Source organism: Pristis pectinata, chromosome 6 (genome assembly GCF_009764475.1).
Source record: "Pristis pectinata isolate sPriPec2 chromosome 6, sPriPec2.1.pri, whole genome shotgun sequence".
Taxonomy (NCBI): Eukaryota; Metazoa; Chordata; class Chondrichthyes; order Rhinopristiformes; family Pristidae; genus Pristis; species Pristis pectinata.
The window spans coordinates 9,725,601-9,738,806 of NC_067410.1; the positions used below are offsets into that span (position 1 = coordinate 9,725,601).

Here is a 13,206-nt window from a genome sequence, read left to right on the forward strand (position 1 = left end):
GTCTGGTCACTGTAATAATGTATGAAATTATGCACAGCAAGCTCCCACAATCAGCAACATAATAATAATCAGATAATCAACATTACTGATGTTGATTAAATAATAAATACTAATCAGGACACCAGAGATAATTTGGCTACTTGTGTCATGGGCTGCCTTATGCCCATGGAAGAGAGTAGGTTTAACATCTCATCCACTCCCATCAGTACTGCATTGATAAAACAGCCTGGATTAAGCAGATATACTTTAATCAACATAATTTCCCACATAAACCTCTTTTTCCACAGTTTGGCCCGAGAAGGATTTACAAATTAATATCTGGGTTCCACAGCCAGCACTTTGCACCATCGACGAGCTAGTGTGTGGTCCTTGGAACCCCAGTTGGAGGAGAAAGAGGGCATTCAGAGGTGATTAATAAAAAAAAAACAAATTGCTGGAGGAACTCAGTGGGTCAGCCAACATCTGTGGGGACAGAGGGATGTACCTCCAGCTGTTTGTTTTTTTGCTCACAATTCCAGCATCTACAGTCTCTTGTTTCTCCATGCAGAGGTGATGTTCTCCAGAGTTTGTACAGGATCACCACAGTCACACACAGGTTTTTGCCTCGTCTTTCATTTGGAGAGGGTTTGTCTGCCCCTTCCCAAGGATGCCTTGATGCAATTTAGCCAGCACCAGTCTTTCTGAGACAGACCGAAACCCATTAGTTCCAAAATGTTTGTTTCCAATAATCCTCACAAGACCCTACATTGCACTTCACTATTGTAAATGGGAGTGGTGGTCTTGACCTGGCGCCACACAGACAGTGGGATTCAGGGATTTCTTCAAGTCATTGTGTAATGGAATCTTAGTGGTCTGCCTCACCCTGGTAGAGGAAATCTATCAGGAGGCGCTTCTGATAATATTTCAGCTCTCTCAGCTGATATGCAGTGTTTAGATGTACAGCCACCAGAACCAGTCACGGGAATAGATATGACTGTCGCCAGCACTTTGCCTGGTTTGAGAATTTTAGTGCGACTGCAGCAAGAACCGCACTCAGCTCCAGAACATCCCAAGGATACTGCTGCAGTGTGGAGAATCCATGGAAGAGTGCCCCATGATATTCCAACCAGTTTAGTGATTAGGGACATTAAATGGTTCAGAATAGATAGATATTATCCTTCCTCTATCTTACTGAGCTGGATGAACCTAAAGGTCTCAAACAGAGGTGCCACAAGTGGGTCGATCATATCTGGACGAGGGAGAAAGTACTTAGCAGATTTTCTCATCTCGGAATGTCACCCACCAACTCATTCAGCAACCACATGTGACAGGAGCTATGGAGCGTGAATAATTGGATAGCGCTTTCAAAAAGATAGTACAGGCATGATGGGCTGAATGGCCTCCTTCTGTGCCACATTGCTTTATCCAGAATCAAAAAGGGGGAACTCTGCATTATAACTTTTTTTAATATTACTTTATGTAAGCACAGTAACATGAATTAAAGATTGGCTGCAATGTAGCTGTGCCTTTCTACTGCCCTCTCAGATGGATGGGATGTATCCCATGGAACTATCTCACTGCAGAGAAAGGGAAGAAATGCCTGATGCCAGTTGTGGAGGTTCCTGTCTGCAAATCAGTTAGAGTCATAGAGTTATCGTCATAAAGGCATACAGCGCAGAAACAGGCCCTTTGGCCCCACTGGTCCCTGCTAACCAAGATTCCCATCTAAGCTAGTCCCATTTGCCCAAGTTTGGCCTGTATCCCTCTGAACCTTTCCTGTCAATGTACCTGTACAAGTACCCATTAAATGTTGTTAATGTACCTGCCTCAACCACTTCCTCTGGCAGCTCATTCCATATACGGACCACCCTCTGGGTGAAAAAGTTGCCCTACCAGGTTCTGATTAAATCTCTCCCCTCTCACCTTAAACTGATGCCCTCCAGTTCTTGATTCCCCAACCCTAGGGAAAAAAAACTGTGCATATTCACCCTACCTATCTATGCCCCCTCACAATTTTATACACCTCCATATGATCACCCCTCATTCTCCTGCGCTCCAATGAAAAAAGTCCCAACCTGCTCAACCTCTCTCCATAACTCAGTCCCTCGAGTCCCAGCAACATCTTTGTAAATCTCCTCTGCACTCTTTCCAGCTTAATTGCATCTTTCCTATAGCAGGGCGATCAAAACGGACCACAATACTCCGAGTGCGGCCTCACCGACGTCTTGTACAACTGTTGCAGCATAAATTACAACTGCATCCACACATCCAAAACTAATTAAATTGGCAACAAATTGGAACCTTCTGTGAGGTGCTGAATTAAAGCACATCTTTCTTTCTTTTGACTGAGAGAATTTCAGGGGAGTGGCCATTACACAGCACTCTGCTGGTTCAACTTCATTTCAATTAAGACTTATCAGTCCCTGATGGTCTTCATCACTTATATTACTTCCTCTGGTCCATAATGAATGATGCCAGGACCTATCATAAGACGTGAGGCATCACTTCCTGAGTGTTAATCAATCCAAGTCTGCAGACAAGTCCAATGTGAGTCGTATCCAACTCAAATGGCTGCAGCAGGAAGGACAAAACAGTGCAAAGCAGATGAATTGTACACCACACCCTGAGTTTTGCTTTCAATAAAAATCTATTGAAGAGAAAGCAGTGTTTCTGATTAAAAACGTAATTAGTACAGCTTGCTACCTAATCCAAAGAGCCACATTTGTGTTTTGTGACTACGCAGGTCCATTTGAGCCAGACGTCGAGCTGACAGAGAGATCTCGCAAGGCAGGGAAGGTCACAAGTAATGGCTTGACCACAAGCAGAAGATCCTGAGGTCCAGTTTTGTGCCTGGCAAGAAGCCTCACTGTGTGCCCTCTCCCTGTGTACTGATGTTCACAGATGGATAGTGTTAAGTGAAAGCCACAGAGCAGACATGAGCCTACACTGCCAGCTGTTTATGACACATTTGAATGACTAGAATAAATACCAAGAACAAGCTCACGTATGTTATGCATGGTGACTCCAAGCATCATAGCCAAGAACAGCACATAACCTTTGGAACCAAAAAATATTATGAACAAAGGAGGAAAAAACAAACTGCTGGAGGAACTCAGCGGGTCGAGCAGCATCTGTGGGGGGAAAGGAATTGTCAATGTTTCGGGTCAAGACCATATCCTGATGCAGGGTCCCAATCCCAAAGGTAGGGTTTCGACCCGAACCAGCGACAATTCCTTCCGTCCCCTCCCCCCCCCCAAGATGCTGCTCGACCTGCTGAGTTCCTCCAGCAATTTTTTGCTCCAGATTCCAGCATCTGCAGTCTCTTGTGTCTCTCTTAGACCACACTTGGAGTATTGTGTTCAGTTCTGGTCACCTCATTATAGGAAGGATGTGGAAGCTTTAGAGAGGGTGCAGAGGAGATTTACCAGGATGCTGCCTAGATTGGAGACCGTGTCTTATGATGGTAGGTTGAGCAAGCAAGGGCTTTTTGGAGTGAAGGAGGATGAGAGGTGACTTGATAGAGGTGTACAAGATGATAAGAGGCATAGATCGAGTAGACAGTCAGAGACTTTTTCCCAGGGTGAAAATGGCTCACATGAGGGGGCATAATTTTACGGTGATTGGAGGAAGGTATCGGGGGGATGTCAGAGACAATTTTTTTTTACACAGAGAGTGGTGGGTGCATGGAACGCACTGCCGGCAGAGGTGGTGAAGGCAGAAACATTAGGGACATTTAAGAGACTCTTGGATGGCTGATGTGGAAGGACAACACAAACCAAGGCAAATGACCCATGGGTTCTACTTCAAACCCCAAATTTACATATCGATAAATATCCATCGAAGAGAAAGGTGTGCTTCCAATTAAAGACACAAAGGTCTAGATCTGGATTGGGACTGACCTGTCCAGCTGTCTCCACCAATCCCATGGTCATACTTGCATCATGCAGCCCTGCTGGTCTGATTGGCTGCCAATGCCATCCTGTGAGGCAGAACAGTCACAAGAGGCGACTAGACCTCAGTTTGCAGATCTTAAGGTCCTGCCCCAGCCATTCTGATGGCCTTTTAATATAGAACAGTACAGCACAATACAGGCCCTTCAGCCCACAATGTTGTGCCAACCTTTAAACCTCGCAGAAAACTATCTAACCCCTTCCTCCCACATACCCCTCTATTTTAAATTCCTCCATATGCTTATCTAGTAACCTCTTGAATTTGACCAATGTACCTGCCTCCACCACCACCCCAGGCAGCGCATTCCATGCCCCAATCACCCTCTAGGTAAAAAACCTTCCTCTGATATCTCCCTTGAACTACCCACCCATTACTTCAAAGCCATGCCCTCTTGTATTGAGCGTTGGTGCCCTGGGAAAGAGGCACTGGCTGTCCACTCTATCTATTCCTCTTAATTTTGACACCTTTTGATACCTCATGCTGTCAAAGGCCTTTGAACTGCTTTCAAATGACTGTGTGATTTAAGAACATACGAGTTGGAAGTAGAACTAGGCCATTCAGCTCGTCAAGCCAGCTCCACTCTTTAACAAGACCATGGCTGAATTGATTACAACCCCATTTCAACTGCTGGTGATCTTTTATCTCCTTACTCAAAAAATATCCGTCTGCCCCACAAAAATATTCAAAGACTCTGCTTCTTTTGCCCTTTGAGCAAGAGCGTTCCAAAGTCTCATTCTCCACTGAGTGAAAAACACTTGCTTCATCACTGTCTTAAATGGGCAAGATGGCCCCTAATTGCAAATTCTCCCAAAAAATGAAACATTCTCTCCACACCCACTCTGTCAAGACCCCTCAGGATTTTATATGTTTCAATCAAGTCCCCTCTTATTCATGCTAACAGTTCAATGAAGTTTAAATAATTAAAAAGATACTAAAAACTATATTTTAAAAATGAAATAATAACTCTACTTAAAAATTCTTCACATACTATAAATTAATTAAAACCATTAAGGTTAAATTGGTGAAAAAATAAACCATTTACCTTTATTTACCTGTCAATCTCGTTTGGTAAACTCATTCAAAAGGGGCTGAACAAATGCGGGCATTAAGACAGGCACTTAAATAGGCAAGGCATAGAAGAATCGGGTTCTTATGCGGGCAAAGGGGATTGGCATAGATGGGCAAAAAGGTTAGCACGGATATGGTGGGCTGAAGGGCCTGATTTTGTGCTGTACATCTCTGTGACTCTATGTACCCCAGTCATGGCTTAAAGCTGAGAGACTAGAAATGAAGTACGTAATGGCCAACAGCTCAGGACCTGTGTGCTCCACCTTTGGACCCAGGAGGTTGGATGCACCAGCAGTTGGACTCCTGCCCCCTTCATTACAATACACAAGGACAGATTCAAAAATGAGTTACTGTTAGCTGGTGGTTTTCCATGGAACTGACAACTAAAAATCAGTGCATCTTTATCCCAAGACACTTGGGGCAGATGGTTTAAGCACTCAGAGAACTTCCCCACCCCCTTACATACATACTGAACTTTTTGGTTTATAATGTGGCTATAGTGACTGTTGTCATGCAGGCGAAACCAGCAGTCATCCTGCAAACATAGGAAGGTCCCACAAACAAATTGAACATATAACCAGCTTATCCATTCTGGTTCTGCCGTGGGAGTTATAAATCCTGCTCACTCCCTGATTCGTAGACAGCAGACCACATACTGGTGAATGAGATTAGTATAGATAGGCAATTGAATGTCAGCTTAGGCATGGTCCTGTTTCTGTGCTTCATGACTACAACTCGTCACAAAGTAGCTACCATCTGAGCGAAGTTGCCCCTCAGTTGCATGTGCTATTTAATTAGTGATGTTAGTGGTTAAAGCTGGTTTAGATTTATCATTACTTCTAGCTGTGCAGTAACAGAACCATGAGGCAAGAGTTCTCACTGTCAGGATGTGCAGGAGGCAAGAGAGTGTGTAAGATCAAAACATGGACTGGCTTTAGTATTTGCTCATAGTGTTACTATTTGTGTGTCTCAATCATTGGCATGTTTGCATGACCACTTGGCTTGAGTTTTTGCCATCTTTGAGGAGCCCTGATTCATTATGATACATCGTCAATGCACATCTGTTCTCATGTGGTTGCTGGCAGAGTGCACACTGCTGACTAGAATGGGAACGGAAGCTTTACACAATGCCTACTGCTTCCTGCTTAGAGTAGGGTGCTGCTGGCTTGCTGAGATCAAAACCATAGCAATTATGGGAAGCTAACAGCCCACATTCATAAAAATGCTCTTTTAATCCCATAAACACTTTTGAAGGACACACCTCACATGGATCTGCATCGTCCAAACCCTCAAGCATGGTGCCATATATAACTACAGGGAGATACACTAGTATGGACCCTGTCAGCCTCAATATGAACATGAGGAACAGGAGCAGGAGTGGGCCAGCAGACCAGCCAGTCTGCTCTGCCATTGAATCATACAGCATGGAGCAAGGCCATTCAAGCCCAACTGGTCCACAAAATATGCTGCCGTTCAATAAGATCATGCTGACCCAATCTGGACCTCAACACCACTTTCCCCATCCACTCCCCATTCCCCTTGGACTCCCTTGTAATTTAAATATCTGTCATTCCCTGCCTTGAATATAGGCAGTGACTCTACCTCCACTGCTCCCTGTGGCAGAGAATTCCAAAGATTGGTATTGGTATTGGTTTTATTATTGTCACTTGCACCGAGGTACAGTGAAAACTTGTCTCGCATACCCATTGTACAGGTCCAATTCATTACACAGTTGCAGTTACATTGAGTTAGTACAGAGTGCATTGAGGTAGTACAGGTTAAAAACAATAACAGTACAGAGTAAAGTGTCACAGCTACAGAGAAAGTGCAGTGCAATAAGGTAGATCGTGAGGTCATAGTCCATCTCATGGTATAAGGGAACCATTCAATAGTCTTATCACAGTGGGGTAGAAGCTGTCTTTAAGCCTGGTGGGTACGTACCCTCAGGCTCCTGTATCTTCAACCTAATGGAAGAGGAGAGAAGAGAGAATGATCCAAGTGGGTGGGGTCTTTGATTATACTGGCTGCTTCACCAAGGCAGCAAGTGGTAAAGACAGAGTCCAAGGAGGGGAGGCTGGTTTCCGTGAGTCCAAGGAGGGGAGGCTGGTTTCCGTTGTGACCATCTGACTGAAGAAATAACTCCTCAACTCAATTGGGCAACCCCTTGTTCTGAAACTATGCCTCCTAATTCTAGACACCCCCATTGAGGGAAACATCCTGTCAATGTCCAGTGTTAATTCCCCTCAGAATGTTGTGTGTTTCATAAAATCACCTCTCATTCTTCTAACTCCAATGAGCTTAGGCCCAGTGAACATATGCCCTTAAAACTGTACACAGTACTCCAAGTGTGGTCTCACCAGTGCCTTGAAAAGTTGCACCAAAACTTCACCCCCTTGCAATAAAGACCAAATTAGCCATTAGCCTTCCTAATTACTCATAGCATCTGCATGTTAACCCTTTGCGTTTCATACATGAGGACCCCAGATCCCTTTGCACCACAATATTTTGAAGTCCTACTCCATTTAGATAATGCCTTGCTTTTCCATTCTTCTTTCCAAAGTGGATACTCTCACACTTTCCCACATTATACACCATCACCCAACTCTTTGCCCATTCACTTAACCTATCTATATTCCTTTTCCAGACTCTCTTCATCCTCTTCACAACTTGTTCACCTATCATCATCAAATTTGGCTGCAGTACATTTGGTCCCTTCATCCATGACATTAATATAGTTTATAAATAGCTGAGGCCCCAGCACTGATCCCTGTAGCACCCAACTAGTTACAGACTGTCATATGAAGGAGAGCTTCATCATATAATAAAAACAGAAAATGCTAGAAAAACTCAGCAGCTCAGGCAGCATCTGTCGAAAGGAAAATAATCTGACTGCCTGATCTGCTGAGATTTTCCCCTGAATTTTTTGTTTTTATTTCAGAATCTCAGCATCTGCAGTTTATTTTGATTTATACCATATTTTTCACAAACCCAGGACAAGCGAAACCACCTTACAGCCTATTAAATATATTTTGAGGTATGGTCATTTTGGTCATGTGGTGTAGCAAGCACAGTTGCGTAGCAGTTAGCGTAACGCTTTACAGCGCCAGTGACCCGGGTTCAATTCCGGCCGCTGTCTGTAAGGAGTTTGTACGTTCTCCCCATGTCTGCGTGGGTTTCCTCCGGGTGCTCCGGTTTCCTCCCACATTCCAAAGACGTACGGGCTAGGAAGTTGTGGGCATGCTGTGTTGGCGCCGGAAGCGTGGCGACTCTTGCGGGCTGCCCCCAGAACACTCTATGCAAAAGGTGCATTTCACTGTGTTTCGATGTACATGTGACTAATAAAGATAGCTCATCTTATCCTAAAGCAAGCTCCCACAAACAGCAATGTGATAATGACCAGATAATCTGTTTGTAGGGGAATTTGTTGAGGGATAAAACATTATAGAAATGCAAGTCTACCTCTTTTTTTTAACCTTTCAAAGCACCAAAAGTGAATAATTATGGGACTGTAAGTGCACAGCTTTGGGTTTGGCTACAGGGAAACCCTGTTGTGAGCCGTCTCCCAGCAACAGATGGGCCGTGTTAAGTGAAAGCCACAGAACAACTGTGTGCCCCATTGCCTCAAACCTTCAGGAATTTGTGACATATTTGAATGACTGGAATAAATGTAAAAGGTAATTGAAGTATTAATTCACTAAATTAGTGCCTCCATGTGTAAGATCAGACTAATGTTACACATGGAGGCACTAACTTAGTGAACTAATGCAATGTAGGCAAGAACAGCAGGTAAATCTTAGAACCAAAAAAGATATCTCAAATAAACAACTTTGCCTCCACATGAAACTTTTAAGGGAAAGGTCAAGGGGCACTTTACAATTGGATTTAAATTGAGTTCATTTAATTTAACAATAATAATGGTGACTAACTGATTGTTGTAAACATCTATCTGGTTCTCTAATACTCTGTTGTCTAATTTAGTCTACAAGTGACCGCAGAGAGGCAGCTATCTGGTTTGACTAAGATCTGTAATGGCCCAAAAATCCACTTAGTCCTGGGGTAATAAAATAAAGGATCTATATGTGTGGCTGTATCAAACTGGTCGTGCAAACATCAAGTGTCACTGTGTGCTCAGGTATTGCTTGCCCTAGTGTTGCAGAGACTGGGGCTAGCCACGTTGCCACAAGATGTTCCATTCAGTAGGGAGGTTGTACAGCAAGACAACTTTGACCTCAAGTCAATCCAGCAATGGTCTGCAAGGAATGCCCTTTGAGGCCATGTGGGAAAAAGATATGGTAGATCATGTTGGATGGTTGCCCGAGCAGATTGTCCAATTCATTTGGCAGGATGGCTCATCCCCAGAACTTTCAAACAAGCACCATGACCTTCTTGGATGGTGGTGAGAAGGACCCTCCATATCAAATCCTTCATGTGCAGCTGGGGTCTCACTCCCATGTGGCCACCTGGGGGATGAGGTGGACAATCATCTCCTTCAGGAGTGTGTGTTGGCCGAGGAGGTCAGGAAAGAGATTAAGTGGCCTTTTTTTTAAATATAAATATTTATTAACTAAAAGCACTACAAAAGGACAACCAGTGCCAAAACACTACAACTAATACAGAAAAATAAACTAAGCATCTACATAACTACATCAAAATAACGCTAACTAAACCTGCTAAATGCACATACAACACAGCAGAGACAAACACTCGCTAAACACACCACGCAATACTTCAGAGAAGAATCGTATTCTCACCGTCCATGACACATGCAATCCCCTGAGGGGCCCACTGATTCAGTGGTCTTTACCAAGGTTCACCCCAAGCAACTATGTAATACACGAACATACAAGCTGTTCCCAGGGACACAAACATTGACAGCTGCTGGAAGATCATCAACTCGGGAAAAAGATGCTAGGCTCTGCCCAAAACATGCTAGTCCTCTGGTGTAAGGAGTCATCCACATCCGAACACTACTGACTGACACATACCAAGGTGCAGGACTACAGGCGGGGGGGCCCACTTAAGCTTGGAGCAGCCACTGCAAAGGCCCCCCAAGGGGAAAGGTCACTGTTTATGGTCCTCCTGCCACAGTACACTGAAGGATCAGGCCCTGTATTATAATCTGTGAGCCTAGTCAAGGAGAGTGTAGTGCCCACCGAAAATCGAGGTTTTTCATGACTGGTGGGTACTGCTGGGAATTAGAATGATTTAGAGGCACTTTGATGGCATCCTCATTTAGTTTGTGTTTTTCCTTCAGTTCAGAAGTTGCGGTGCATTTCCCCATCTATTTGTTCAATTGGCTTTGAAGGTGGTTTTAATGATTTGCATTTGACTGAATTGGGAGTCAACACAATGGGCACATTCGCATAATAAATGAGTACAGATTTCCCTCTGTTACTGATCTATCAGCATTAAAGTGGATGTGATGGGCAGTCTATGGGAACAGTCTCATGACTACACTTCAGCCCTGGCCTGTTGGCTTAATTCCCCTTGCCCTCTTGTTTCTACCTGGTGTAACTTTAACTACAAACACAGGAGCATTTAAATTGGGAGCAGAAGTAGGCCATTCAGCCCATCAAGCCTGCTCCACCATTTAATTAGATCCTGGCTGATCTGACTCTAAACTCAACTCCCCATCCCTGTCTCTCTGTCACCACCACCAACTCTGTTCCTGTCACCAAACTCCGAGACCTAGGACTCAACACCTCCCTCTGTAAATGGACCCTTGACTTTCTAACAAACAGACCACAATCAGTGAGGATAGGCAGCAATACCTCCGACACGATTATTCTCAACACTGGTGCCCCACAAGGCTGTGTCCTCAACCCTCCACTCTACTCCCTATACACTCATGACTGTGTGGCCAGATTCTGTTCTAACTCCATCTACAAGGTTGCAGATGATACCACCGTTGTAGGCCGTATCTCAAACAGCAATGAGTCGGAGTACAGGAAGGAGATAGAAAGCTTAGTGGAATGGTGTCATGACAACAACCTTTCCCTCAATGTCAACAAAACAAAAGAGCTGGTCATTGACTTCAGGAAAGGGGGTGGTGTACATGCACCTGTCTACATCAATGGTGCTGAGGTCGAGAGGGTTGAGAGCTTCAAGTTCCTGGGAGTGAACATCACCAACAGCCTGTCCTGGTCAAATCATGTAGATGCCATGGCCAAGAAAGCTCACCAGTGCCTCTACTTCCTCAGGAGGCTAAAGAAATTTGGTCTGTCCCCTTTGACTCTCACGAACTTTTACCAATGCACCATAGAAAGCATCCTATCTGGATGTATCATGGCTTGGTATGGCAACTACTCTGCCCAGGACCGCAAGAATCTGCAGAGAGTTTGTGGCACAGCCCAGCGCATCACAGATACCAGCCTCTCCTCCTCGGACTCTGTCTTTACCTCTCGTTGCCTTGGCAAAGCAGCCCGCATAATCATAAGACCCCACCCACCCGGGACATTCTCTCTTCTCTCCTCTTCCATCGGATAGAAGATACAGGAGCCTGAGGGCATGTACCACCAGACTTTAGGACAGCTTCTACCCCACTGTGATAAGACTATTGAACAGTTCCCTTATACAATGAGATGGACTATGACTTCACGATCTACCTTGTTGTGACCTTGCACCTTATTGGACTGCACTTTCTCGGTAGCTGTGACACTTTACTCTGTACTGTTATTGCTTTTACCTGTACTACATCAATGCACTCTGTACTAACTCAATGTAACTGAACTGTGTAATGAATTGACCTGTACGATCGGCATGCAAGACAAGTTTTTCACTGTACCTCGGTACAAGTGACAATAATAAACCAATACCAATACCTTCATTAAATTTATGTTCGTACAGCCCACTTGATCCAACTGACCTGAGCTGGAGTTTGTGTTCACGGGAACATTCCCTCCTCGCCTAACATGTCAAGCTGTTCATTTCTCTTGTGTACGTCACTGCTTTCCCTTTGATTGCATCAACACTATTTATCCTCTACTCTCTCTGTACCTTTCTGTACTTTCTTCGGATCCCCTCCCCAACTGCCTCCTTTCAAAGCTCTAGCCTTTTATTCTTTTATTTCAGGCCCCCTGACCTGGAGAAGCCAGACAACAAGAGCTAAGATGGTGTGTATAAATCCCTGGGCTTGAGAGAGAAAGATTAATGTTTAATTGTTTGCAGTTCCGGTCGCCCCATTACAGGAAGGATGTGGAGGCTTTGGAGAGGGTGCAGAAGAGGTTCACCAGGGTGCTGCCTGGATTAGAGGGCGTTAGCTATAAGGAGAGGTTGGACAAACTTGGATTGTTTTCTCTGATGTGTCAAAAGCTGGGGGGAGACCTGATAGAAGTTTATAACATTATGAAAGGCATAGGTAGGGTAGACGGTCAGAGTCATTTTCTCAGGGTAGAAATGTCAAACACTAGAGGACATTGCTTTTAGGCAAGAGGGAGAAAGTTTAAAGGAAATGTGCAGGGCAAGTTTTTTTTTTACACACGAGCAGTGGGTGCATGGACCATGCTGCCAGGAGTGGTGATGGAGGCAAACATGATAGTGGCATAGTGTAGCGGTTAGCGTAATGCTATTACAGCGCCAGTGGCCCGGGTTCAATCCTGGCCACTGTCTGTAAGGAGTTTGTACATTCTCTCCATGTGTCTGCGTGGGTTTCCTCCGGGTGCTCCGGTTTCCTCCCACATTCCAAAGACATACGGGTTAGGAAGTTGTGGGCATGCTATGTTGGCGCCGGAAACATGGTGACACTTGCAGGCTGCCCCCAGAGCACTCTATGCAAATGATGTGTTTCACTATGTGTTTTGATGTACATGTGACTAATAAAGATATCTGATCTGACAGGCACATGAACATGCAGGGAATGGAGGACATGGACCATGTGCAGGCAGATAGGGTTGGTATAATTTGGCATGATGGTTGGCACAACATTGTGGGCCGAAGGGCCTGTTCCTGTGCTGGAACACATTCTATGTTCCTTTGGCACGTTTTGGATTTTGTAGTGCTCTTGCCTCCAAATCAAATGGTTTAAGACCCAGCCTGAGAGCAAAATATGAAAATCTACTCTAAAACTTCAGAGGGAGTAATTTTTGGATGAGATGTTTCATTTAGGAACCCCTCTGGGACGTAGGTTAGAAAAAAACGCTCTCCTATTCCACAGGAGAATTTGGACACCTGCCTAATATTTAACCCCCACTCAACATGAGTAAAAGCAAA

General features: G+C 44.5%; 1 protein-coding gene across 1 annotated transcript in view; it reads right to left on the reverse strand.

Annotated features, from left to right (window-relative positions):
- The window catches only part of LOC127571710 (ETS domain-containing protein Elk-1-like), an 83,745-nt gene that overhangs the window by 69,571 nt on the left and 968 nt on the right, over positions 1–13,206 (reverse strand). The window lies entirely within an intron of this gene.